The sequence below is a fragment of the Podarcis melisellensis genome (genome assembly GCF_964234715.1).
Source record: "Podarcis melisellensis genome assembly, chromosome: 8".
Classification (NCBI taxonomy): domain Eukaryota; kingdom Metazoa; phylum Chordata; class Lepidosauria; order Squamata; family Lacertidae; genus Podarcis; species Podarcis melisellensis.
The window spans coordinates 11036494-11062986 of NC_138540.1; the positions used below are offsets into that span (position 1 = coordinate 11036494).

At 42.4% G+C, this 26493-nt stretch overlaps 1 protein-coding gene across 1 annotated transcript in view; it reads left to right on the forward strand.

Annotated features, from left to right (window-relative positions):
* The first annotated feature begins 1119 nt into the window (after positions 1-1119).
* MFAP2 (microfibril associated protein 2) overlaps positions 1120-26493 on the forward strand; it is an 89963-nt gene continuing 64589 nt past the window's right edge. Inside the window, exon 1 of the mRNA XM_081923170.1 lies at positions 1120-1124. The gene's annotated coding sequence lies outside the window, so the exon portion shown is untranslated. The remainder of the gene's footprint in view (positions 1125-26493) is intronic.

The following is a 26493-nucleotide window of genomic DNA, read 5'->3' on the forward strand; positions in this document are numbered from 1 at the left end:
TCGAGATGGGGGGAGGAGGGAGTTGAATATTTTCTCGCCAGGGAAGGCACTCCGGCCTCTGCCAATAGCTGGGTGCCGGGTTACGCGTTGGACGAACCCCTGTTGAAGGAGGAGTTCCATGCACTTTTTCCGCACAAGCCCATGCCCGAGGAGTATTTTGATGATTGGCTTTTCACGCCCACTTTGTCGGACAGCACGTTCGAGGGTTTCTCCTCGCCCGAGGGCCATACGCCCGAAACAAGCCCGACCAGAGATCCGAGACTGGGGGGGGAGGAGACAGGCCCTTGTTGGTGGGTGGATCAGCCAAGGGAGGCATGGAGTCAGAGATGGATGGTAGGTCCTTGGCAGGCAGCGCCAGGAGAAACAGTGATGGAGGAAGAGACTGTGATGTCTTTGGGTGGGGAACCCGAGTTCGAACACACATATACGGAGCTGCCAGAGGAGAACGTTGAAGTGGACAACCTGTATCCTGAACCGACCCCGGAAGAACCACGTTTTCCTCAACCTGCACCCGGCGAGCGGGAGGGGGGAAGGGGGGGCTTCGAGGGGGGGATGGATGTCAGGGTTTCTGGGAGAGAGGAGGAGATGACAGAGGAGACGGAGAGCGAGTGGGAGGAGGGGCAGAAGGATGAGGAAGAAGATGACGGAATTCTAAGGGAATCCACGAGTCTGAGCAGCGAGTCAGAGGATTCTCAAAAGGGGGTTACCTTAATCAAGCAAAAGGGAGGAGAAGGGAGAAGCGGAGAGGAGCCCAGTGGAAGACAGACGCAGCAAGAGGCGTCTCAGCTGGAACGGAGTAAAGGGGGTGGAGTCGTCAGCCTCTCGGAGGGAGCAGGATTAGGAGAGAACAGAGAAAGGGGGTTGGAGCAAGGTGTTCAGCCGGAAAGGGTGGAGAGCAGAACAAAGGGTGGTGTAGCGGTCGAAAGAAAGGTCAGGAGCAACGTACGCGCGCCAAGTTCAAACGTAGAGGCGCGCGGAAGTGGAGAGAGCTCAGGGGAGGAGCCCGGCCCCAAAGCCAGAAGGAGGGGGGAAGAGGCGGCAGAGGATTCAGCCTCAGGCGAGTCACGGAGAGAGGGAACCCAGGGGGGCAGGAAGACCCTGCGGAAAAGAAAGGAGAGGAAGAGGTGGTCTAGAGCCAGGCTATTAAGTTGGTGTGGAAGAGGGGAGGAGTCAGAGGGGACTTCAGCGGTCTAACGTGACAGACGTACGGCCACAATGCTGAACTGTATGAGAAGCAGAAATCTTCAATAAACTTTTCCTGTAAATAAACTGCAACGGAGTGAGGTCTCTTGTGAGCTGGGACCCATCCTGGGTGGCCGTGACAACAACTTAACCGGCAGAAAAACATTTTTTTGAAAAAATCCCTAAGCCTCGGGGTCACAATTTCAGCAAAAACCCGATTTTCGGCAATTCACTCAGAAATGGTGCCAAACGGTTGCAAATGCTCCCCTGCAAAGTTTGACGGATGAAATAGAAGGCTTTTTATGACAGGACAGAAAATCTATAAAAGGCAGAAAAAGATTTTTTTGAAAAAATCCCTAAGCCCCGGAGTCACAATTTCATCAAAAATCTGACTTTCGGCAAATGACTCAAAAATGGTGCCAAACGGTTGCAAATGCTCCCCTGAGATGTTTGGCGGTTGAAACAGAAGGCTTTTTATCACAGGATTAGAAATAAGCCCTCAAGAACATAACTTTCAGAAAAACATTTTTTTGAAAAAATCCCTAAGCCCCGGGGTCAAAATTTCATCAAAAATCTGACTTTCGGCAAATGACTCAAAAATGGTGCCAAACGGTTGCAAACGAACCCCTGAGATGTTTGGCGGTCGAAACAGAAGGCTTTTTATCACAGGAAAAGAAATCAGCCCTCGACAACTTAACCGGCAGGAAAAGATTTTTTTGAAAAAATCCCTAAGCCCCGGGGTCACAATTTCAGCAAAAACCCGACTTTCGGCAATTCACTCAGAAATGGTGCCAAACGGTTGCAAATGCTCCCCTGCAAAGTTTGACGGATGAAATAGAAGGCTTTTTATGACAGGACAGAAAATCTATAAAAGGCAGAAAAAGATTTTTTTGAAAAAATCCCTAAACCCCGGAGTCACAATTTCATCAAAAATCTGACTTTCGGCAAATGACTCAAAAATGGTGCCAAACGGATGCAAATGCTCCCCTGAGATGTTTGGCGGTTGAAACAGAAGGCTTTTTATTACAGGGAAAGAAATCAGCCCTTGACAACTTAACCGGCAGAAAAACATTTTTTTGAAAAAATCCCTAAGCCCCAGGGTCACAATTTCAGCAAAAACCCGACTTTCAGCAATTCACTCAGAAATGCTGCCAAACGGTTGCAAATGCTCCCCTGCAAAGTTTGACGGATGAAATAGAAGGCTTTTTATGACAGGACAGAAAATCCTTAACCGGCAGAAAAAGATATTTTTGAAAAAATCCCTAAGCCCCGGGGTCACAATTTCAGCAAAAATCTGACTTTCGGCAAATGACTCAAAAATGGTGCCAAACGGTTGCAAACGCTCCCCTGCAAAGTTTGGCAGTCGAAACAGAAGGCTTTTTATCACAAGAAAAGAAATCAGCCCTCGACAACTTAACCGGCAGAAAAACATTTTTTTGAAAAAAATCCCTAAGCCCCGGGGTCACAATTTCAGCAAAAACCCGACTTTCGGCAATTCACTCAGAAATGGTGCCAAACGGTTGCAAACGATCCCCTGAGATGTTTGGCGGTCGAAACAGAAGGCTTTTTATCACAGGAAAAGAAATCAGCCCTCGACAACTTAACCGGCAGAAAAACATTTTTTTGAAAAAATCCCTAAGCCCCGGGGTCACAATTTCAGCAAAAACCCGACTTTCGGCAATTCACCCAGAAATGGTGCCAAACGGTTGCAAATGCTCCCCTGCAAAGTTTGACGGATGAAATAGAAGGCTTTTTATGACAGGACAGAAAATCCTTAACCGGCAGAAAAAGATTTTTTTGAAAAAATCCCTAAGCCCTGGGGTCACAATTTCATCAAAAATCTGACTATCCGCAAATGACTCAAAAATGGTGCCAGACGGTTGCAAATGCTCCCCTGCGATGTTTGGCGGTCGAAACAGAAGGCTTTTTATCACAGGATAAAAAATAAGCCCTCGAGAACGTAACTTTCAGAAAAACATTTTTTTGAAAAAATCCCTAAGCCCCGGGGTCACAATTTCATAAAAAATCTGACTTTCGGCAAATGACTCAAAAATGGTGCCAAACGGTTGCAAATGCTCCCCTGCAAAGTTTGGCGGTCGAAACAGAAGGCTTTTTATCACAGGAAAAGAAATCAGCCCTCGACAACTTAACCGGCAGAAAAAGATTTTTTTGAAAAAATCCCTAAGCCCCGGGGTCACAATTTCAGAAAAAAATCTGACTTTCGGCAAATGACTCAAAAATGGTGCCAAACGGTTGCAAATGCTCCCCTGGAAAGTTTGGTGATCGAAACAGAAGGCTTTTCATCACAGGAAAAGAAATCAGCCCTCGACAACTTAACCGGCAGAAAAACATTTTTTTGAAAAAATCCCAAAGCCCCGGGGTCACAATTTCAGCAAAAACCCGACTTTCGGCAATTCACTCAGAAATGGTGCCAAACGGTTGCAAATGCTCCCCTGCAAAGTTTGACGGATGAAATAGAAGGCTTTTTATGACAGGACAGAAAATCCTTAACCGGCAGAAAAAGATTTTTTTGAAAAAATCCCTAAGCCCCAGGGTCACAATTTCATCAAAAATCTGACTTTCGGCAAATGACTCAAAAATGGTGCCAAACGGGTGCAAATGCTCACTTGAGATGTTTGGCGGTCGAAACAGAAGGCTTTTTATCACAGGATAAGAAATCAGCCCTTGACAACTTAACCGGCAGAAAAACATTTTTTTGAAAAAATCCCTAAGCCCCGGGGTCACAATTTCATAAAAAATCTGACTTTCGGCAAATGACTCAAAAATGGTGCCAAATGGTTGCAAATGCTCCCCTGCGATGTTTGGCGCTCGAAACAGAAGGCTTTTTATCACAGGAAAAGAAATCAGTCCTCGACAACTTAACCGGCAGAAAAAAAAATTTTTTTGAAAAAATCCCTACGCCCCGGGGTCACAATTTCATAAAAAATCTGACTTTCCGCAAATGACTCAAAAATGGCGCCAAACGGTTGCAAATGCTCCCCTTCGATGTTTGGCGTTCGAAACAGAAGTCTTTTTATCACAGGATAAGAAATAAGCCCTCGACAACGTAACTTTCAGAAAAACATTTTTTTGAAGAAATCCCTAAGCCCCGGGGTCACAATTTCATCAAAAATCTTACTTTGGGCAAATGACTCAAAAATGGTGTCAAACGATTGCAAATGCTCCCCTGCGATGTTTGGCGCTCGAAAGAGAAGGGTTTTTATGACAGGACAGAAAATCTATAAAAGGCAGAAAAAGATTTTTTTGAAAAAATCCCTAAGCCCCGGGGTCACAATTTCAGCAAAAATCTGACTTTCGGCAAATGACTCAAAAATGGTGCCAAACGGTTGCAAATGCTCCCCTACAAAGTTTGGCGGTCGAAACAGAAGGCTTTTTATCACAGGAAAAGAAATCAGCCCTCGACAACTTAACCGGCAGAAAAAGATTTTTTTGAAAAAATCCCTAAGCCCCGGGGTCACAATTTCATCAAAAATCTTACTTTGGGCAAATGACTCAAAAATGGTGTCAAACGATTGCAAATGCTCCCCTGCGATGTTTGGCGCTCGAAAGAGAAGGCTTTTTATCACAGGATAATAAATAAGCACTCGACAACGTAACTTTCAGAAAAATATTTTTTTGAAAAAATCCCTAAGCCCCGGAGTCACAATTTCATCAAAAATCTGACTTTCGGCAAATGACTCAAAAATGGTGCCAAACGGTTGCAAATGCTCCCTTGAGATGTTTGGCGGTTGAAATAGAAGGCTTTTTATTACAGGGAAAGAAATCAGCCCTTGACAACTTAACCGGCAGAAAAACATTTTTTTGAAAAAATCCCTAAGCCCCGGGGTCACAATTTCAGAATAAATCTGGCTTTCGGCAAATCACTCAAAAATGGTGCCAAACGGGTGCAAATGCTCCCTTGAGATGTTTGGCGGTCGAAACAGAAGGCTTTTTATCACAGGAAAAGAAATCAGCCCTTGACAACTTAACCGGCAGAAAAACATTTTTTTGAAAAAATCCCTAAGCCCCGGGGTCACAATTTCAGCAAAAACCCGATTTTCGGCAATTCACTCAGAAATGGTGCCAAACGGTTGCAAATGCTCCCCTGCAAAGTTTGACGGATGAAATAGAAGGCTTTTTATGACAGGACAGAAAATCTATAACCGGCAGAAAAAATATTTTTGAAAAAATCCCTAAGCCCCAGGGTCACAATTTCAGCAAAAATCTGACTTTTGGCAAATGACTCAAAAATGGTGCCAAACGGTTGCAAATGCTCCCCTGCAAAGTTTGGCCGTCGAAAAAGAAGGCTCTTTATCACAAGAAAAGAAATCAGCCCTCGACAACTTAACCGGCAGAAAAATATTTTTTTGAAAAAATCCCTAAGCCCCGGAGTCACAATTTCATCAAAAATCTGATTTTCGGCAAGTGACTCAAAAATGGTGCCAAACGGTTGCAAATGCTCCCCTGAGATGTTTGGCGGTTGAAACAGAAGGCTTTTTATCACAGGATAAGAAATAAGCCCTCGAGAACGTAACTTTCAGAATAACATTTTTTTGAAAAAATCCCTAAGCCCCGGGGTCACAATTTCATCAAAAATCTGACTTTCGGCAAATGACTCAAAAATGGTGCCAAACGGTTGCAAACGATCCCCTGAGATGTTTGGCGGTCGAAACAGAAGGCTTTTTATCACAGGAAAAGAAATCAGCCCTCGACAACTTAACCGGCAGGAAAACATTTTTTTGAAAAAATCCCTAAGCCCCGGGGTCACAATTTCAGCAAAAACCCGACTTTCGGCAATTCACTCAGAAATGGTGCCAAACGGTTGCAAATGCTCCCCTGCAAAGTTTGACGGATGAAATAGAAGGCTTTTTATGACAGGACAGAAAATCTATAAAAGGCAGAAAATGATATTTTTGAAAAAATCCCTAAGCCCCGGGGTCACAATTTCAGCAAAAATCTGACTTTCGGCAAATGACTCAAAAATGGTGCCAAACGGTTGCAAACGCTCCCCTGCAAAGTTTGGCAGTCGAAACAGAAGGCTTTTTATCACAAGAAAAGAAATCAGCCCTCGACAACTTAACCGGCAGAAAAACATTTTTTTGAAAAAAATCCCTAAGCCCTGGGGTCACAATTTCAGCAAAAATCTGACTTTCGGCAAATGACTCAAAAATGGTGCCAAACGGTTGCAAATGCTCCCCTGCAAAGTTTGGTGGTCGAAACAGAAGGCTTTTTATCACAGGAAAAGAAATCAGCCCTCGACAACTTAACCGGCAGAAAAACATTTTTTTGAAAAAACCCGAAGCCCCGGGGTCACAATTTCAGCAAAAACCCGACTTTCGGCAATTCACTCAGAAATGGTGCCAAACGGTTGCAAACGATCCCCTGAGATGTTTGGCGGTCGAAACAGAAGGCTTTTTATCACAGGAAAAGAAATCAGCCCTCGACAACTTAACCGGCAGGAAAAGTTTTTTTTGAAAAAATCCCTAAGCCACGGGGTCACAATTTCAGAAAAAAATCTGACTTTCGGCAAATGACTCAAAAATGGTGCCAAACGGTTGCAAATGCTCCCCTGGAAAGTTTGGTGATCGAGACAGAAGGCTTTTCATCACAGGAAAAGAAATCAGCCCTCGACAACTTAACCGGCAGAAAAACATTTTTTTGAAAAAATCCCTAAGCCCCGGGGTCACAATTTCAGAATAAATCTGACTTTCGGCAAATGACTCAAAAATGGTGCCAAACGGTAGCAAACGATCCCCTGAGATGTTTGGCGGTCGAAACAGAAGGCTTTTTATCACAGGAAAAGAAATCAGCCCTCGACAACTTAACCGGCAGAAAAAGATTTTTTTGAAAAAATCCCTAAGCCCCTGAGTCACAATTTCATCAAAAATCTGACTTTCGGCAAATGACTCAAAAATGGTGCCAAACGGTTGCAAATGCTCCCCTTCGATGTTTGGCGCTCGAAACAGAAGTCTTTTTATCACAGGATAAGAAATAAGCCCTCGACAACGTAACTTTCAGAAAAACATTTTTTTGAAGAAATCCCTAAGCCCCGGGGTCACAATTTCATCAAAAATCTTACTTTGGGCAAATGACTCAAAAATGGTGTCAAACGATTGCAAATGCTCCCCTGCGATGTTTGGCGCTCGAAAGAGAAGGCTTTTTATGACAGGACAGAAAATCTATAAAAGGCAGAAAAAGATTTTTTTGAAAAAATCCCTAAGCCCCGGGGTCACAATTTCAGCAAAAATCTGACTTTCGGCAAATGACTCAAAAATGGTGCCAAACGGTTGCAAATGCTCCCCTACAAAGTTTGGCGGTCGAAACAGAAGGCTTTTTATCACAGGAAAAGAAATCAGCCCTCGACAACTTAACCGGCAGAAAAAGATTTTTTTGAAAAAATCCCTACGCCCCGGGGTCACAATTTCATCAAAAATCTTACTTTGGGCAAATGACTCAAAAATGGTGTCAAACGATTGCAAATGCTCCCCTGCGATGTTTGGCGCTCGAAAGAGAAGGCTTTTTATCACAGGATAATAAATAAGCACTCGACAACGTAACTTTCAGAAAAATATTTTTTTGAAAAAATCCCTAAGCCCCGGAGTCACAATTTCATCAAAAATCTGACTTTCGGCAAATGACTCAAAAATGGTGCCAAACGGTTGCAAATGCTCCCTTGAGATGTTTGGCGGTTGAAACAGAAGGCTTTTTATTACAGGGAAAGAAATCAGCCCTTGACAACTTAACCGGCAGAAAAACATTTTTTTGAAAAAATCCCTAAGCCCCGGGGTCACAATTTCAGAATAAATCTGGCTTTCGGCAAATCACTCAAAAATGGTGCCAAACGGGTGCAAATGCTCCCTTGAGATGTTTGGCGGTCGAAACAGAAGGCTTTTTATCACAGGAAAAGAAATCAGCCCTTGACAACTTAACCGGCAGAAAAACATTTTTTTGAAAAAATCCCTAAGCCCCGGGGTCACAATTTCAGCAAAAACCCGATTTTCGGCAATTCACTCAGAAATGGTGCCAAACGGTTGCAAATGCTCCCCTGCAAAGTTTGACGGATGAAATAGAAGGCTTTTTATGACAGGACAGAAAATCTATAACCGGCAGAAAAAATATTTTTGAAAAAATCCCTAAGCCCCGGGGTCACAATTTCAGCAAAAATCTGACTTTTGGCAAATGACTCAAAAATGGTGCCAAACGGTTCCAAATGCTCCCCTGCAAAGTTTGGGGGTCGAAAAAGAAGGCTCTTTATCACAAGAATAGAAATCAGCCCTCGACAACTTAACCGGCAGAAAAATATTTTTTTGAAAAAATCCCTAAGCCCCGGGGTCACAATTTCATCAAAAATCTGACTTTGGTCAATTGACTCAAAAATGGTGCCAAACGGTTCCAAACGATCCCCTGCGATGTTTGGCAGTCGAAACAGAAGGCTTTTTATCACAGGAAAAGAAATCAGCCCTCGACAACTTAACCGGCAGGAAAACATTTTTTTGAAAAAATCCCAAAGCCCCGGGGGGTCACAATTTCAGCAAAAATCTGACTTTCGGCAAATGACTCAAAAATGGTGCCAAACGGTTGCAAATGCTCCCCTGCAAAGTTTGGTGGTCGAAACAGAAGGCTTTTTATCACAGGAAAAGAAATCAGCCCTCGACAACTTAACCGGCAGAAAAACATTTTTTTGAAAAAACCCGAAGCCCCGGGGTCACAATTTCAGCAAAAACCCGACTTTCGGCAATTCACTCAGAAATGGTGCCAAACGGTTGCAAACGATCCCCTGAGATGTTTGGCGGTCGAAACAGAAGGCTTTTTATCACAGGAAAAGAAATCAGCCCTCGACAACTTAACCGGCAGAAAAACATTTTTTTGAAAAAATCCCTAAGCCCCTGAGTCACAATTTCATCAAAAATCTGACTTTCGGCAAATGACTCAAAAATGGTGCCAAACGGTTGCAAATGCTCCCCTTCGATGTTTGGCGCTCGAAACAGAAGTCTTTTTATCACAGGATAAGAAATAAGCCCTCGACAACGTAACTTTCAGAAAAACATTTTTTTGAAGAAATCCCTAAGCCCCGGGGTCACAATTTCATCAAAAATCTTACTTTGGGCAAATGACTCAAAAATGGTGTCAAACGATTGCAAATGCTCCCCTGCGATGTTTGGCGCTCGAAAGAGAAGGCTTTTTATGACAGGACAGAAAATCTATAAAAGGCAGAAAAAGATTTTTTTGAAAAAATCCCTAAGCCCCGGGGTCACAATTTCAGCAAAAATCTGACTTTCGGCAAATGACTCAAAAATGGTGCCAAACGGTTGCAAATGCTCCCCTACAAAGTTTGGCGGTCGAAACAGAAGGCTTTTTATCACAGGAAAAGAAATCAGCCCTCGACAACTTAACCGGCAGAAAAAGATTTTTTTGAAAAAATCCCTAAGCCCCGGGGTCACAATTTCATCAAAAATCTTACTTTGGGCAAATGACTCAAAAATGGTGTCAAACGATTGCAAATGCTCCCCTGCGATGTTTGGCGCTCGAAAGAGAAGGCTTTTTATCACAGGATAATAAATAAGCACTCGACAACGTAACTTTCAGAAAAATATTTTTTTGAAAAAATCCCTAAGCCCCGGAGTCACAATTTCATCAAAAATCTGACTTTCGGCAAATGACTCAAAAATGGTGCCAAACGGTTGCAAATGCTCCCCTGAGATGTTTGGCGGTTGAAACAGAAGGCTTTTTATCACAGGATAAGAAATAAGCCCTCGAGAACGTAACTTTCAGAATAACATTTTTTTGAAAAAATCCCTAAGCCCCGGAGTCACAATTTCATCAAAAATCTGACTTTCGGCAAATGACTCAAAAATGGTGCCAAACGGTTGCAAACGATCCCCTGAGATGTTTGGCGGTCGAAACAGAAGGCTTTTTATCACAGGAAAAGAAATCAGCCCTCGACAACTTAACCGGCAGGAAAACATTTTTTTGAAAAAATCCCTAAGCCCCGGGGTCACAATTTCAGCAAAAACCCGACTTTCGACAATTCACTCAGAAATGGTGCCAAACGGTTGCAAATGCTCCCCTGCAAAGTTTGACGGATGAAATAGAAGGCTTTTTATGACAGGACAGAAAATCTATAAAAGGCAGAAAAAGATTTTTTTGAAAAAATCCCTAAGCCCCGGGGTCACAATTTCAGCAAAAATCTGACTTTCGGCAAATGACTCAAAAATGGTGCCAAACGGTTGCAAATGCTCCCCTACAAAGTTTGGTGGTCGAAACAGAAGGCTTTTTATCACAGGAAAAGAAATCAGCCCTCGACAACTTAACCGGCAGAAAAATATTTTTTTGAAAAAATCCCTAAGCCCCGGGGTCACAATTTCAGCAAAAACCCGACTTTCGGCAATTCACTCAGAAATGGTGCCAAACGGTTGCAAATGCTCCCCTGCAAAGTTTGACGGATGAAATAGAAGGCTTTTTATGACAGGACAGAAAATCCTTAACCGGCAGAAAAAGATATTTTTGAAAAAATCCCTAAGCTCCGGGGTCACAATTTCAGCAAAAATCTGACTTTCGGCAAATGACTCAAAAATGGTGCCAAACGGTTGCAAACGCTCCCCTGCAAAGTTTGGCAGTCGAAACAGAAGGCTTTTTATCACAAGAAAAGAAATCAGCCCTCGACAACTTAACCGGCAGAAAAACATTTTTTTGAAAAAAATCCCTAAGCCCTGGGGTCACAATTTCAGCAAAAATCTGACTTTCGGCAAATGACTCAAAAATGGTGCCAAACGGTTGCAAATGCTCCCCTGCAAAGTTTGGTGGTCGAAACAGAAGGCTTTTTATCACAGGAAAAGAAATCAGCCCTCGACAACTTAACCGGCAGAAAAACATTTTTTTGAAAAAACCCGAAGCCCCGGGGTCACAATTTCAGCAAAAACCCGACTTTCGGCAATTCACTCAGAAAAGGTGCCAAACGGTTGCAAACGATCCCCTCAGATGTTTGGCGGTCGAAACAGAAGCTTTTTATCACAGGAAAAGAAATCAGCCCTCGACAACTTAACCGGCAGGAAAAGTTTTTTTTGAAAAAATCCCTAAGCCACGGGGTCACAATTTCAGAAAAAAATCTGACTTTCGGCAAATGACTCAAAAATGGTGCCAAACGGTTGCAAATGCTCCCCTGGAAAGTTTGGTGATCGAGACAGAAGGCTTTTCATCACAGGAAAAGAAATCAGCCCTCGACAACTTAACCGGCAGAAAAAGATTTTTTTGAAAAAATCCCTAAGCCCCTGAGTCACAATTTCATCAAAAATCTGACTTTCGGCAAATGACTCAAAAATGGTGCCAAACGGTTGCAAATGCTCCCCTTCGATGTTTGGCGCTCGAAACAGAAGTCTTTTTATCACAGGATAAGAAATAAGCCCTCGACAACGTAACTTTCAGAAAAACATTTTTTTGAAGAAATCCCTAAGCCCCGGGGTCACAATTTCATCAAAAATCTTACTTTGGGCAAATGACTCAAAAATGGTGTCAAACGATTGCAAATGCTCCCCTGCGATGTTTGGCGCTCGAAAGAGAAGGCTTTTTATGACAGGACAGAAAATCTATAAAAGGCAGAAAAAGATTTTTTTGAAAAAATCCCTAAGCCCCGGGGTCACAATTTCAGCAAAAATCTGACTTTCGGCAAATGACTCAAAAATGGTGCCAAACGGTTGCAAATGCTCCCCTACAAAGTTTGGCGGTCGAAACAGAAGGCTTTTTATCACAGGAAAAGAAATCAGCCCTCGACAACTTAACCGGCAGAAAAAGATTTTTTTGAAAAAATCCCTAAGCCCCGGGGTCACAATTTCATCAAAAATCTTACTTTGGGCAAATGACTCAAAAATGGTGTCAAACGATTGCAAATGCTCCCCTGCGATGTTTGGCGCTCGAAAGAGAAGGCTTTTTATCACAGGATAATAAATAAGCACTCGACAACGTAACTTTCAGAAAAATATTTTTTTGAAAAAATCCCTAAGCCCCGGAGTCACAATTTCATCAAAAATCTGACTTTCGGCAAATGACTCAAAAATGGTGCCAAACGGTTGCAAATGCTCCCCTGAGATGTTTGGCGGTTGAAACAGAAGGCTTTTTATCACAGGATAAGAAATAAGCCCTCGAGAACGTAACTTTCAGAATAACATTTTTTTGAAAAAATCCCTAAGCCCCGGAGTCACAATTTCATCAAAAATCTGACTTTCGGCAAATGACTCAAAAATGGTGCCAAACGGTTGCAAACGATCCCCTGAGATGTTTGGCGGTCGAAACAGAAGGCTTTTTATCACAGGAAAAGAAATCAGCCCTCGACAACTTAACCGGCAGGAAAACATTTTTTTGAAAAAATCCCTAAGCCCCGGGGTCACAATTTCAGCAAAAACCCGACTTTCGACAATTCACTCAGAAATGGTGCCAAACGGTTGCAAATGCTCCCCTGCAAAGTTTGACGGATGAAATAGAAGGCTTTTTATGACAGGACAGAAAATCTATAAAAGGCAGAAAAAGATTTTTTTGAAAAAATCCCTAAGCCCCGGAGTCACAATTTCATCAAAAATCTGACTTTCGGCAAATGACTCAAAAATGGTGCCAAACGGATGCAAATGCTCCCCTGAGATGTTTGGCGGTTGAAACAGAAGGCTTTTTATTACAGGGAAAGAAATCAGCCCTTGACAACTTAACCGGCAGAAAAATATTTTTTTGAAAAAATCCCTAAGCCCCGGGGTCACAATTTCAGCAAAAACCCGACTTTCGGCAATTCACTCAGAAATGGTGCCAAACGGTTGCAAATGCTCCCCTGCAAAGTTTGACGGATGAAATAGAAGGCTTTTTATGACAGGACAGAAAATCCTTAACCGGCAGAAAAAGATATATTTGAAAAAATCCCTAAGCTCCGGGGTCACAATTTCAGCAAAAATCTGACTTTCGGCAAATGACTCAAAAATGGTGCCAAACGGTTGCAAACGCTCCCCTGCAAAGTTTGGCAGTCGAAACAGAAGGCTTTTTATCACAAGAAAAGAAATCAGCCCTCGACAACTTAACCGGCAGAAAAACATTTTTTTGAAAAAAATCCCTAAGCCCTGGGGTCACAATTTCAGCAAAAATCTGACTTTCGGCAAATGACTCAAAAATGGTGCCAAACGGTTGCAAATGCTCCCCTGCAAAGTTTGGTGGTCGAAACAGAAGGCTTTTTATCACAGGAAAAGAAATCAGCCCTCGACAACTTAACCGGCAGAAAAACATTTTTTTGAAAAAACCCGAAGCCCCGGGGTCACAATTTCAGCAAAAACCCGACTTTCGGCAATTCACTCAGAAAAGGTGCCAAACGGTTGCAAACGATCCCCTCAGATGTTTGGCGGTCGAAACAGAAGGCTTTTTATCACAGGAAAAGAAATCAGCCCTCGACAACTTAACCGGCAGGAAAAGTTTTTTTTGAAAAAATCCCTAAGCCACGGGGTCACAATTTCAGAAAAAAATCTGACTTTCGGCAAATGACTCAAAAATGGTGCCAAACGGTTGCAAATGCTCCCCTGGAAAGTTTGGTGATCGAGACAGAAGGCTTTTCATCACAGGAAAAGAAATCAGCCCTCGACAACTTAACCGGCAGAAAAACATTTTTTTGAAAAAATCCCTAAGCCCCGGGGTCACAATTTCAGAATAAATCTGACTTTCGGCAAATGACTCAAAAATGGTGCCAAACGGTAGCAAACGATCCCCTGAGATGTTTGGCGGTCGAAACAGAAGGCTTTTTATCACAGGAAAAGAAATCAGCCCTCGACAACTTAACCGGCAGAAAAAGATTTTTTTGAAAAAATCCCTAAGCCCCTGAGTCACAATTTCATCAAAAATCTGACTTTCGGCAAATGACTCAAAAATGGTGCCAAACGGTTGCAAATGCTCCCCTGAGATGTTTGGCGGTCGAAACAGAAGGCTTTTTATTACAGGAAAAGAAATCAGCCCTTGACAACTTAACCGGCAGAAAAACATTTTTTTGAAAAAATCCCTAAGCCCCGGGGTCACAATTTCATCAAAAATCTGACTTTCGGCAAATGACTCAAAAATGGTGCCAAACGGTTGCAAATGCTCCCCTGCAAAGTTTGGCGGTCGAAACAGAAGGCTTTTTATCACAGGAAAAGAAATCAGCCCTCGACAACTTAACCGGCAGAAAAAGATTTTTTTGAAAAAATCCCTAAGCCCCGGGGTCACAATTTCATCAAAAATCTATTTTTCGGCAATTGACTCGAAAATGGTGCCAAACGGTTGCAAATGCTCCCCTGAGATGTTTGGCGGTCGAAACAGAAGGCTTTTTATCACAGGAAAAGAAATCAGCCCTCGACAACTTAACCGGCAGAAAAAGATTTTTTTGAAAAAATCCCTAAGCCCCGGGGTCACAATTTCAGCAAAAATCTGACTTTCGGCAAATGACTCAAAAATGGTGCCAAACGGTTGCAAATGCTCCCCTGCAAAGTTTGGCGGTCGAAACAGAAGGCTTTTTATCACAGGAAAAGAAATCAGCCCTTGACAACTTAACCGGCAGAAAAAGATTTTTTTGAAAAAATCCCTAAGCCACGGGGTCACAATTTCAGAAAAAAATCTGACTTTCGGCAAATGACTCAAAAATGGTGCCAAACGGTTGCAAATGCTCCCCTGAGATGTTTGGCGGTCGAAACAGAAGGCTTTTTATCACAGGAAAAGAAATCAGCCCTCGACAACTTAACCGGCAGAAAAAGAGTTTTTTGAAAAAATCCCTAAGCCCCTGAATCACAATTTCATCAAAAATCTGACTTTCGGCAAATGACTCAAAAATGGTGCCAAACGGTTGCAAATGCTCCCCTGCAAAGTTTGGCGGTCGAAACAGAAGGCTTTTTATCACAGGAAAAGAAATCAGCCCTCGACAACTTAACCGGCAGAAAAAGATTTTTTTGAAAAAATCCCTAAGCCCCGGGGTCACAATTTCATCAAAAATCTATTTTTCGGCAATTGACTCGAAAATGGTGCCAAACGGTTGCAAATGCTCCCCTGAGATGTTTGGCGGTCGAAACAGAAGGCTTTTTATCACAGGAAAAGAAATCAGCCCTCGACAACTTAACCGGCAGAAAAAGATTTTTTTGAAAAAATCCCTAAGCCCCGGGGTCACAATTTCATCAAAAATCTATTTTTCGGCAATTGACTCGAAAATGGTGCCAAACGGTTGCAAATGCTCCCCTGAGATGTTTGGCGGTCGAAACAGAAGGCTTTTTATCACAGGAAAAGAAATCAGCCCTCGACAACTTAACCGGCAGAAAAAGATTTTTTTGAAAAAATCCCTAAGCCCCGGGGTCACAATTTCAGAAAAAAATCTGACTTTCGGCAAATGACTCAAAAATGGTGCCAAACGGTTGCAAATGCTCCCCTGGAAAGTTTGGTGATCGAGACAGAAGGCTTTTCATCACAGGAAAAGAAATCAGCCCTCGACAACTTAACCGGCAGGAAAACATTTTTTTGAAAAAATCCCAAAGCCCCGGGGGGTCACAATTTCATCAAAAATCTGACTTTCGGCAAATGACTCAAAAATGGTGCCAAACGGTTGCAAATGCTCCCCTGAGATGTTTGGCGGTTGAAACAGAAGGATTTTTATTACAGGGAAAGAAATCAGCCCTTGACAACTTAACCGGCAGAAAAACATTTTTTTGAAAAAATCCCTAAGCCCCGGGGTCACAATTTCAGAATAAATCTGGCTTTCGGCAAATCACTCAAAAATGGTGCCAAACGGGTGCAAATGCTCCCTTGAGATGTTTGGCGGTCGAAACAGAAGGCTTTTTATCACAGGAAAAGAAATCAGCCCTTGACAACTTAACCGGCAGAAAAACATTTTTTTGAAAAAATCCCTAAGCCTCGGGGTCACAATTTCAGCAAAAACCCGATTTTCGGCAATTCACTCAGAAATGGTGCCAAACGGTTGCAAATGCTCCCCTGCAAAGTTTGACGGATGAAATAGAAGGCTTTTTATGACAGGACAGAAAATCTATAAAAGGCAGAAAAAGATTTTTTTGAAAAAATCCCTAAGCCCCGGAGTCACAATTTCATCAAAAATCTGACTTTCGGCAAATGACTCAAAAATGGTGCCAAACGGTTGCAAATGCTCCCCTGAGATGTTTGGCGGTTGAAACAGAAGTCTTTTTATCACAGGATAAGAAATAAGCCCTCGAGAACGTAACTTTCAGAATAACATTTTTTTGAAAAAATCCCTAAGCCCCGGGGTCACAATTTCATCAAAAATCTGACTTTCGGCAAATGACTCAAAAATGGTGCCAAACGGTTGCAAACGATCCCCTGAGATGTTTGGCGGTCGAAACAGAAGGCTTTTTATCACAGGAAAAGAAATCAGCCCTCGACAACTTAACCGGCAGGTAAACATTTTTTTGAAAAAATCCCTAAGCCCCGGGGTCACAATTTCAGCAAAAACCCGACTTTCGGCAATTCACTCAGAAATGGTGCCAAACGGTTGCAAATGCTCCCCTGCAAAGTTTGACGGATGAAATAGAAGGCTTTTTATGACAGGACAGAAAATCTATAAAAGGCAGAAAAAGATTTTTTTGAAAAAATCCCTAAGCCCCGGAGTCACAATTTCATCAAAAATCTGACTTTCGGCAAATGACTCAAAAATGGTGCCAAACGGATGCAAATGCTCCCCTGAGATGTTTGGCGGTTGAAACAGAAGGCTTTTTATTACAGGGAAAGAAATCAGCCCTTGACAACTTAACCGGCAGAAAAACATTTTTTTGAAAAAATCCCTAAGCCCCGGGGTCACAATTTCAGCAAAAACCCGACTTTCGGCAATTCACTCAGAAATGGTGCCAAACGGTTGCAAATGCTCCCCTGCAAAGTTTGACGGATGAAATAGAAGGCTTTTTATGACAGGACAGAAAATCCTTAACCGGCAGAAAAAGATATTTTTGAAAAAATCCCTAAGCCCCGGGGTCACAATTTCAGCAAAAATCTGACTTTCGGCAAATGACTCAAAAATGCTGCCAAACGGTTGCAAACGCTCCCCTGCAAAGTTTGGCAGTCGAAACAGAAGGCTTTTTATCACAAGAAAAGAAATCAGCCCTCGACAACTTAACCGGCAGAAAAACATTTTTTTGAAAAAAATCCCTAAGCCCTGGGGTCACAATTTCAGCAAAAATCTGACTTTCGGCAAATGACTCAAAAATGGTGCCAAACGGTTGCAAATGCTCCCCTGCAAAGTTTGGTGGTCGAAACAGAAGGCTTTTTATCACAGGAAAAGAAATCAGCCCTCGACAACTTAACCGGCAGAAAAACATTTTTTTGAAAAAACCCGAAGCCCCGGGGTCACAATTTCAGCAAAAACCCGACTTTCGGCAATTCACTCAGAAATGGTGCCAAACGGTTGCAAACGATCCCCTGAGATGTTTGGCGGTCGAAACAGAAGGCTTTTTATCACAGGAAAAGAAATCAGCCCTCGACAACTTAACCGGCAGAAAAACATTTTTTTGAAAAAATCCCTAAGCCCCTGAGTCACAATTTCATCAAAAATCTGACTTTCGGCAAATGACTCAAAAATGGTGCCAAACGGTTGCAAATGCTCCCCTTCGATGTTTGGCGCTCGAAACAGAAGTCTTTTTATCACAGGATAAGAAATAAGCCCTCGACAACGTAACTTTCAGAAAAACATTTTTTTGAAGAAATCCCTAAGCCCCGGGGTCACAATTTCATCAAAAATCTTACTTTGGGCAAATGACTCAAAAATGGTGTCAAACGATTGCAAATGCTCCCCTGCGATGTTTGGCGCTCGAAAGAGAAGGCTTTTTATCACAGGAAAAGAAATCAGCCCTCGACAACTTAACCGGCAGGAAAACATTTTTTTGAAAAAATCCCTAAGCCCCGGGGTCACAATTTCAGCAAAAACCCGACTTTCGACAATTCACTCAGAAATGGTGCCAAACGGTTGCAAATGCTCCCCTGCAAAGTTTGACGGATGAAATAGAAGGCTTTTTATGACAGGACAGAAAATCTATAAAAGGCAGAAAAAGATTTTTTTGAAAAAATCCCTAAGCCCCGGGGTCACAATTTCAGCAAAAATCTGACTTTCGGCAAATGACTCAAAAATGGTGCCAAACGGTTGCAAATGCTCCCCTACAAAGTTTGGTGGTCGAAACAGAAGGCTTTTTATCACAGGAAAAGAAATCAGCCCTCGACAACTTAACCGGCAGAAAAATATTTTTTTGAAAAAATCCCTAAGCCCCGGGGTCACAATTTCAGCAAAAACCCGACTTTCGGCAATTCACTCAGAAATGGTGCCAAACGGTTGCAAATGCTCCCCTGCAAAGTTTGACGGATGAAATAGAAGGCTTTTTATGACAGGACAGAAAATCCTTAACCGGCAGAAAAAGATATTTTTGAAAAAATCCCTAAGCTCCGGGGTCACAATTTCAGCAAAAATCTGACTTTCGGCAAATGACTCAAAAATGGTGCCAAACGGTTGCAAACGCTCCCCTGCAAAGTTTGGCAGTCGAAACAGAAGGCTTTTTATCACAAGAAAAGAAATCAGCCCTCGACAACTTAACCGGCAGAAAAACATTTTTTTGAAAAAAATCCCTAAGCCCTGGGGTCACAATTTCAGCAAAAATCTGACTTTCGGCAAATGACTCAAAAATGGTGCCAAACGGTTGCAAATGCTCCCCTGCAAAGTTTGGTGGTCGAAACAGAAGGCTTTTTATCACAGGAAAAGAAATCAGCCCTCGACAACTTAACCGGCAGAAAAACATTTTTTTGAAAAAACCCGAAGCCCCGGGGTCACAATTTCAGCAAAAACCCGACTTTCGGCAATTCACTCAGAAAAGGTGCCAAACGGTTGCAAACGATCCCCTCAGATGTTTGGCGGTCGAAACAGAAGCTTTTTATCACAGGAAAAGAAATCAGCCCTCGACAACTTAACCGGCAGGAAAAGTTTTTTTTGAAAAAATCCCTAAGCCACGGGGTCACAATTTCAGAAAAAAATCTGACTTTCGGCAAATGACTCAAAAATGGTGCCAAACGGTTGCAAATGCTCCCCTGGAAAGTTTGGTGATCGAGACAGAAGGCTTTTCATCACAGGAAAAGAAATCAGCCCTCGACAACTTAACCGGCAGAAAAAGATTTTTTTGAAAAAATCCCTAAGCCCCTGAGTCACAATTTCATCAAAAATCTGACTTTCGGCAAATGACTCAAAAATGGTGCCAAACGGTTGCAAATGCTCCCCTTCGATGTTTGGCGCTCGAAACAGAAGTCTTTTTATCACAGGATAAGAAATAAGCCCTCGACAACGTAACTTTCAGAAAAACATTTTTTTGAAGAAATCCCTAAGCCCCGGGGTCACAATTTCATCAAAAATCTTACTTTGGGCAAATGACTCAAAAATGGTGTCAAACGATTGCAAATGCTCCCCTGCGATGTTTGGCGCTCGAAAGAGAAGGCTTTTTATGACAGGACAGAAAATCTATAAAAGGCAGAAAAAGATTTTTTTGAAAAAATCCCTAAGCCCCGGGGTCACAATTTCAGCAAAAATCTGACTTTCGGCAAATGACTCAAAAATGGTGCCAAACGGTTGCAAATGCTCCCCTACAAAGTTTGGCGGTCGAAACAGAAGGCTTTTTATCACAGGAAAAGAAATCAGCCCTCGACAACTTAACCGGCAGAAAAAGATTTTTTTGAAAAAATCCCTAAGCCCCGGGGTCACAATTTCATCAAAAATCTTACTTTGGGCAAATGACTCAAAAATGGTGTCAAACGATTGCAAATGCTCCCCTGCGATGTTTGGCGCTCGAAAGAGAAGGCTTTTTATCACAGGATAATAAATAAGCACTCGACAACGTAACTTTCAGAAAAATATTTTTTTGAAAAAATCCCTAAGCCCCGGAGTCACAATTTCATCAAAAATCTGACTTTCGGCAAATGACTCAAAAATGGTGCCAAACGGTTGCAAATGCTCCCCTGAGATGTTTGGCGGTTGAAACAGAAGGCTTTTTATCACAGGATAAGAAATAAGCCCTCGAGAACGTAACTTTCAGAATAACATTTTTTTGAAAAAATCCCTAAGCCCCGGAGTCACAATTTCATCAAAAATCTGACTTTCGGCAAATGACTCAAAAATGGTGCCAAACGGTTGCAAACGATCCCCTGAGATGTTTGGCGGTCGAAACAGAAGGCTTTTTATCACAGGAAAAGAAATCAGCCCTCGACAACTTAACCGGCAGGAAAACATTTTTTTGAAAAAATCCCTAAGCCCCGGGGTCACAATTTCAGCAAAAACCCGACTTTCGACAATTCACTCAGAAATGGTGCCAAACGGTTGCAAATGCTCCCCTGCAAAGTTTGACGGATGAAATAGAAGGCTTTTTATGACAGGACAGAAAATCTATAAAAGGCAGAAAAAGATTTTTTTGAAAAAATCCCTAAGCCCCGGAGTCACAATTTCATCAAAAATCTGACTTTCGGCAAATGACTCAAAAATGGTGCCAAACGGATGCAAATGCTCCCCTGAGATGTTTGGCGGTTGAAACAGAAGGCTTTTTATTACAGGGAAAGAAATCAGCCCTTGACAACTTAACCGGCAGAAAAATATTTTTTTGAAAAAATCCCTAAGCCCCGGGGTCACAATTTCAGCAAAAACCCGACTTTCGGCAATTCACTCAGAAATGGTGCCAAACGGTTGCAAATGCTCCCCTGCAAAGTTTGACGGATGAAATAGAAGGCTTTTTATGACAGGACAGAAAATCCTTAACCGGCAGAAAAAGATATTTTTGAAAAAATCCCTAAGCTCCGGGGTCACAATTTCAGCAAAAATCTGACTTTCGGCAAATGACTCAAAAATGGTGCCAAACGGTTGCAAACGCTCCCCTGCAAAGTTTGGCAGTCGAAACAGAAGGCTTTTTATCACAAGAAAAGAAATCAGCCCTCGACAACTTAACCGGCAGAAAAACATTTTTTTGAAAAAAATCCCTAAGCCCTGGGGTCACAATTTCAGCAAAAATCTGACTTTCGGCAAATGACTCAAAAATGGTGCCAAACGGTTGCAAATGCTCCCCTGCAAAGTTTGGTGGTCGAAACAGAAGGCTTTTTATCACAGGAAAAGAAATCAGCCCTCGACAACTTAACCGGCAGAAAAACATTTTTTTGAAAAAACCCGAAGCCCCGGGGTCACAATTTCAGCAAAAACCCGACTTTCGGCAATTCACTCAGAAAAGGTGCCAAACGGTTGCAAACGATCCCCTCAGATGTTTGGCGGTCGAAACAGAAGGCTTTTTATCACAGGAAAAGAAATCAGCCCTCGACAACTTAACCGGCAGGAAAAGTTTTTTTTGAAAAAATCCCTAAGCCACGGGGTCACAATTTCAGAAAAAAATCTGACTTTCGGCAAATGACTCAAAAATGGTGCCAAACGGTTGCAAATGCTCCCCTGGAAAGTTTGGTGATCGAGACAGAAGGCTTTTCATCACAGGAAAAGAAATCAGCCCTCGACAACTTAACCGGCAGAAAAACATTTTTTTGAAAAAATCCCTAAGCCCCGGGGTCACAATTTCAGAATAAATCTGACTTTCGGCAAATGACTCAAAAATGGTGCCAAACGGTAGCAAACGATCCCCTGAGATGTTTGGCGGTCGAAACAGAAGGCTTTTTATCACAGGAAAAGAAATCAGCCCTCGACAACTTAACCGGCAGAAAAAGATTTTTTTGAAAAAATCCCTAAGCCCCTGAGTCACAATTTCATCAAAAATCTGACTTTCGGCAAATGACTCAAAAATGGTGCCAAACGGTTGCAAATGCTCCCCTGAGATGTTTGGCGGTCGAAACAGAAGGCTTTTTATTACAGGAAAAGAAATCAGCCCTTGACAACTTAACCGGCAGAAAAACATTTTTTTGAAAAAATCCCTAAGCCCCGGGGTCACAATTTCATCAAAAATCTGACTTTCGGCAAATGACTCAAAAATGGTGCCAAACGGTTGCAAATGCTCCCCTGCAAAGTTTGGCGGTCGAAACAGAAGGCTTTTTATCACAGGAAAAGAAATCAGCCCTCGACAACTTAACCGGCAGAAAAAGATTTTTTTGAAAAAATCCCTAAGCCCCGGGGTCACAATTTCATCAAAAATCTATTTTTCGGCAATTGACTCGAAAATGGTGCCAAACGGTTGCAAATGCTCCCCTGAGATGTTTGGCGGTCGAAACAGAAGGCTTTTTATCACAGGAAAAGAAATCAGCCCTCGACAACTTAACCGGCAGAAAAAGATTTTTTTGAAAAAATCCCTAAGCCCCGGGGTCACAATTTCAGCAAAAATCTGACTTTCGGCAAATGACTCAAAAATGGTGCCAAACGGTTGCAAATGCTCCCCTGCAAAGTTTGGCGGTCGAAACAGAAGGCTTTTTATCACAGGAAAAGAAATCAGCCCTTGACAACTTAACCGGCAGAAAAAGATTTTTTTGAAAAAATCCCTAAGCCACGGGGTCACAATTTCAGAAAAAAATCTGACTTTCGGCAAATGACTCAAAAATGGTGCCAAACGGTTGCAAATGCTCCCCTGAGATGTTTGGCGGTCGAAACAGAAGGCTTTTTATCACAGGAAAAGAAATCAGCCCTCGACAACTTAACCGGCAGAAAAAGAGTTTTTTGAAAAAATCCCTAAGCCCCTGAATCACAATTTCATCAAAAATCTGACTTTCGGCAAATGACTCAAAAATGGTGCCAAACGGTTGCAAATGCTCCCCTGCAAAGTTTGGCGGTCGAAACAGAAGGCTTTTTATCACAGGAAAAGAAATCAGCCCTCGACAACTTAACCGGCAGAAAAAGATTTTTTTGAAAAAATCCCTAAGCCCCGGGGTCACAATTTCATCAAAAATCTATTTTTCGGCAATTGACTCGAAAATGGTGCCAAACGGTTGCAAATGCTCCCCTGAGATGTTTGGCGGTCGAAACAGAAGGCTTTTTATCACAGGAAAAGAAATCAGCCCTCGACAACTTAACCGGCAGAAAAAGATTTTTTTGAAAAAATCCCTAAGCCCCGGGGTCACAATTTCATCAAAAATCTATTTTTCGGCAATTGACTCGAAAATGGTGCCAAACGGTTGCAAATGCTCCCCTGAGATGTTTGGCGGTCGAAACAGAAGGCTTTTTATCACAGGAAAAGAAATCAGCCCTCGACAACTTAACCGGCAGAAAAAGATTTTTTTGAAAAAATCCCTAAGCCCCGGGGTCACAATTTCAGAAAAAAATCTGACTTTCGGCAAATGACTCAAAAATGGTGCCAAACGGTTGCAAATGCTCCCCTGGAAAGTTTGGTGATCGAGACAGAAGGCTTTTCATCACAGGAAAAGAAATCAGCCCTCGACAACTTAACCGGCAGAAAAACATTTTTTTGAAAAAATCCCTAAGCCCCGGGGTCACAATTTCAGAATAAATCTGACTTTCGGCAAATGACTCAAAAATGGTGCCAAACGGTAGCAAACGATCCCCTGAGATGTTTGGCGGTCGAAACAGAAGGCTTTTTATCACAGGAAAAGAAATCAGCCCTCGACAACTTAACCGGCAGAAAAAGATTTTTTTGAAAAAATCCCTAAGCCCCTGAGTCACAATTTCATCAAAAATCTGACTTTCGGCAAATGACTCAAAAATGGTGCCAAACGGTTGCAAATGCTCCCCTGAGATGTTTGGCGGTCGAAACAGAAGGCTTTTTATCACAGGAAAAGAAATCAGCCCTCGACAACTTAACCGGCAGAAAAAGATTTTTTTGAAAAAATCCCTAAGCCCCGGGGTCACAATTTCATCAAAAATCTATTTTTCGGCAATTGACTCGAAAATGGTGCCAAACGGTTGCAAATGCTCCCCTGAGATGTTTGGCGGTCGAAACAGAAGGCTTTTTATCACAGGAAAAGAAATCAGCCCTCGACAACTTAACCGGCAGAAAAAGATTTTTTTGAAAAAATCCCTAAGCCCCGGGGTCACAATTTCAGCAAAAATCTGACTTTCGGCAAATGACTCAAAAATGGTGCCAAACGGTTGCAAATGCTCCCCTGCAAAGTTTGGCGGTCGAAACAGAAGGCTTTTTATCACAGGAAAAGAAATCAGCCCTTGACAACTTAACCGGCAGAAAAAGATTTTTTTGAAAAAATCCCTAAGCCACGGGGTCACAATTTCAGAAAAAAATCTGACTTTCGGCAAATGACTCAAAAATGGTGCCAAACGGTTGCAAATGCTCCCCTGAGATGTTTGGCGGTCGAAACAGAAGGCTTTTTATCACAGGAAAAGAAATCAGCCCTCGACAACTTAACCGGCAGAAAAAGATTTTTTTGAAAAAATCCCTAAGCCCCTGAATCACAATTTCATCAAAAATCTGACTTTCGGCAAATGACTCAAAAATGGTGCCAAACGGTTGCAAATGCTCCCCTGAGATGTTTGGCGGTCGAAACAGAAGGCTTTTTATTACAGGAAAAGAAATCAGCCCTTGACAACTTAACCGGCAGAAAAACATTTTTTTGAAAAAATCCCTAAGCCCCGGGGTCACAATTTCATCAAAAATCTGACTTTCGGCAAATGACTCAAAAATGGTGCCAAACGGTTGCAAATGCTCCCCTGCAAAGTTTGGCGGTCGAAACAGAAGGCTTTTTATCACAGGAAAAGAAATCAGCCCTCGACAACTTAACCGGCAGAAAAAGATTTTTTTGAAAAAATCCCTAAGCCCCGGGGTCACAATTTCATCAAAAATCTATTTTTCGGCAATTGACTCGAAAATGGTGCCAAACGGTTGCAAATGCTCCCCTGAGATGTTTGGCGGTCGAAACAGAAGGCTTTTTATCACAGGAAAAGAAATCAGCCCTCGACAACTTAACCGGCAGAAAAAGATTTTTTTGAAAAAATCCCTAAGCCCCGGGGTCACAATTTCAGCAAAAATCTGACTTTCGGCAAATGACTCAAAAATGGTGCCAAACGGTAGCAAATGCTCCCCTGCAAAGTTTGGCGGTCGAAACAGAAGGCTTTTTATCACAGGAAAAGAAAAAAGCCCTTGACAACTTAACCGGCAGAAAAAGATTTTTTTGAAAAAATCCCTAAGCCACGGGGTCACAATTTCGGAAAAAAATCTGACTTTCGGCAAATGACTCAAAAATGGTGCCAAACGGTTGCAAATGCTCCCCTGAGATGTTTGGCGGTCGAAACAGAAGGCTTTTTATCAAAGGAAAAGAAATCAGCCCTCGACAACTTAACCGGCAGAAAAAGATTTTTTTGAAAAAATCCCTAAGCCCCGGGGTCACAATTTCAGCAAAAATCTGACTTTCGGCAAATGACTCAAAAATGGTGCCAAACGGTTGCATATGCTCCCCTGCAAAGTTTGGCGGTCGAAACAGAAGGCTTTTTATCACAGGAAAAGAAATCAGCCCTTGACAACTTAACCGGCAGAAAAAGATTTTTTTGAAAAAATCCCTAAGCCACGGGGTCACAATTTCAGAAAAAAATCTGACTTTCGGCAAATGACTCAAAAATGGTGCCAAACGGTTGCAAATGCTCCCCTGCAAAGTTTGGCGGTCGAAACAGAAGGCTTTTTATCACAGGAAAAGAAATCAGCCCTCGACAACTTAACCGGCAGAAAACGATTTTTTTGAAAAAATCCCTAAGCCCCGGGGTCACAATTTCATCAAAAATCTGACTTTCGGCAAATGACTCAAAAATGGTGCCAAACGGTTGCAAATGCTCCCCTGCAAAGTTTGGCGTTCGAAACAGAAGGCTTTTTATCACAGGAAAAGAAACCAGCCCTCGACAACTTAACCGGCAGAAAAACATTTTTTTGAAAACATCCCTAACCCCTGGGGTCACAATTTCATCAAAAATCTGACATTCGGCAAATGACTCAAAAATGGTGCCAAACGGTTGCAAATGCTTCCCTGAGATGTTGGGCGGTCGAAAAAGAAGGCTTTTTATCACAGGACAGAAAATCCTTAACCGGCAGAAAAAGATTTTTTTGAAAAAATCCCTAAGCCCCAGGGTCACAATTTCATAAAAAATCTGACTTTCGGCAAATGACTCAAAAATGGTGCCAAACGGGTGCAAACGATCCCCTAAGATGTTTGGCACTCGAAACAGAAGGCTTTTTATCACAGGAAAAGAAATCAGCCCTCGACAACTTAACCGGCAGAAAAACTTTTTTTTGAAAAAATCCCTAAGCCCCGGGGTCACAATTTCATAAAAAATCTGACTTTCGGCAAATGACTCAAAAATGGTGCCAGACGGTTGCAAATGCTCCCCTTCGATGTTTGGCGCTCGAAACAGAAGGCTTT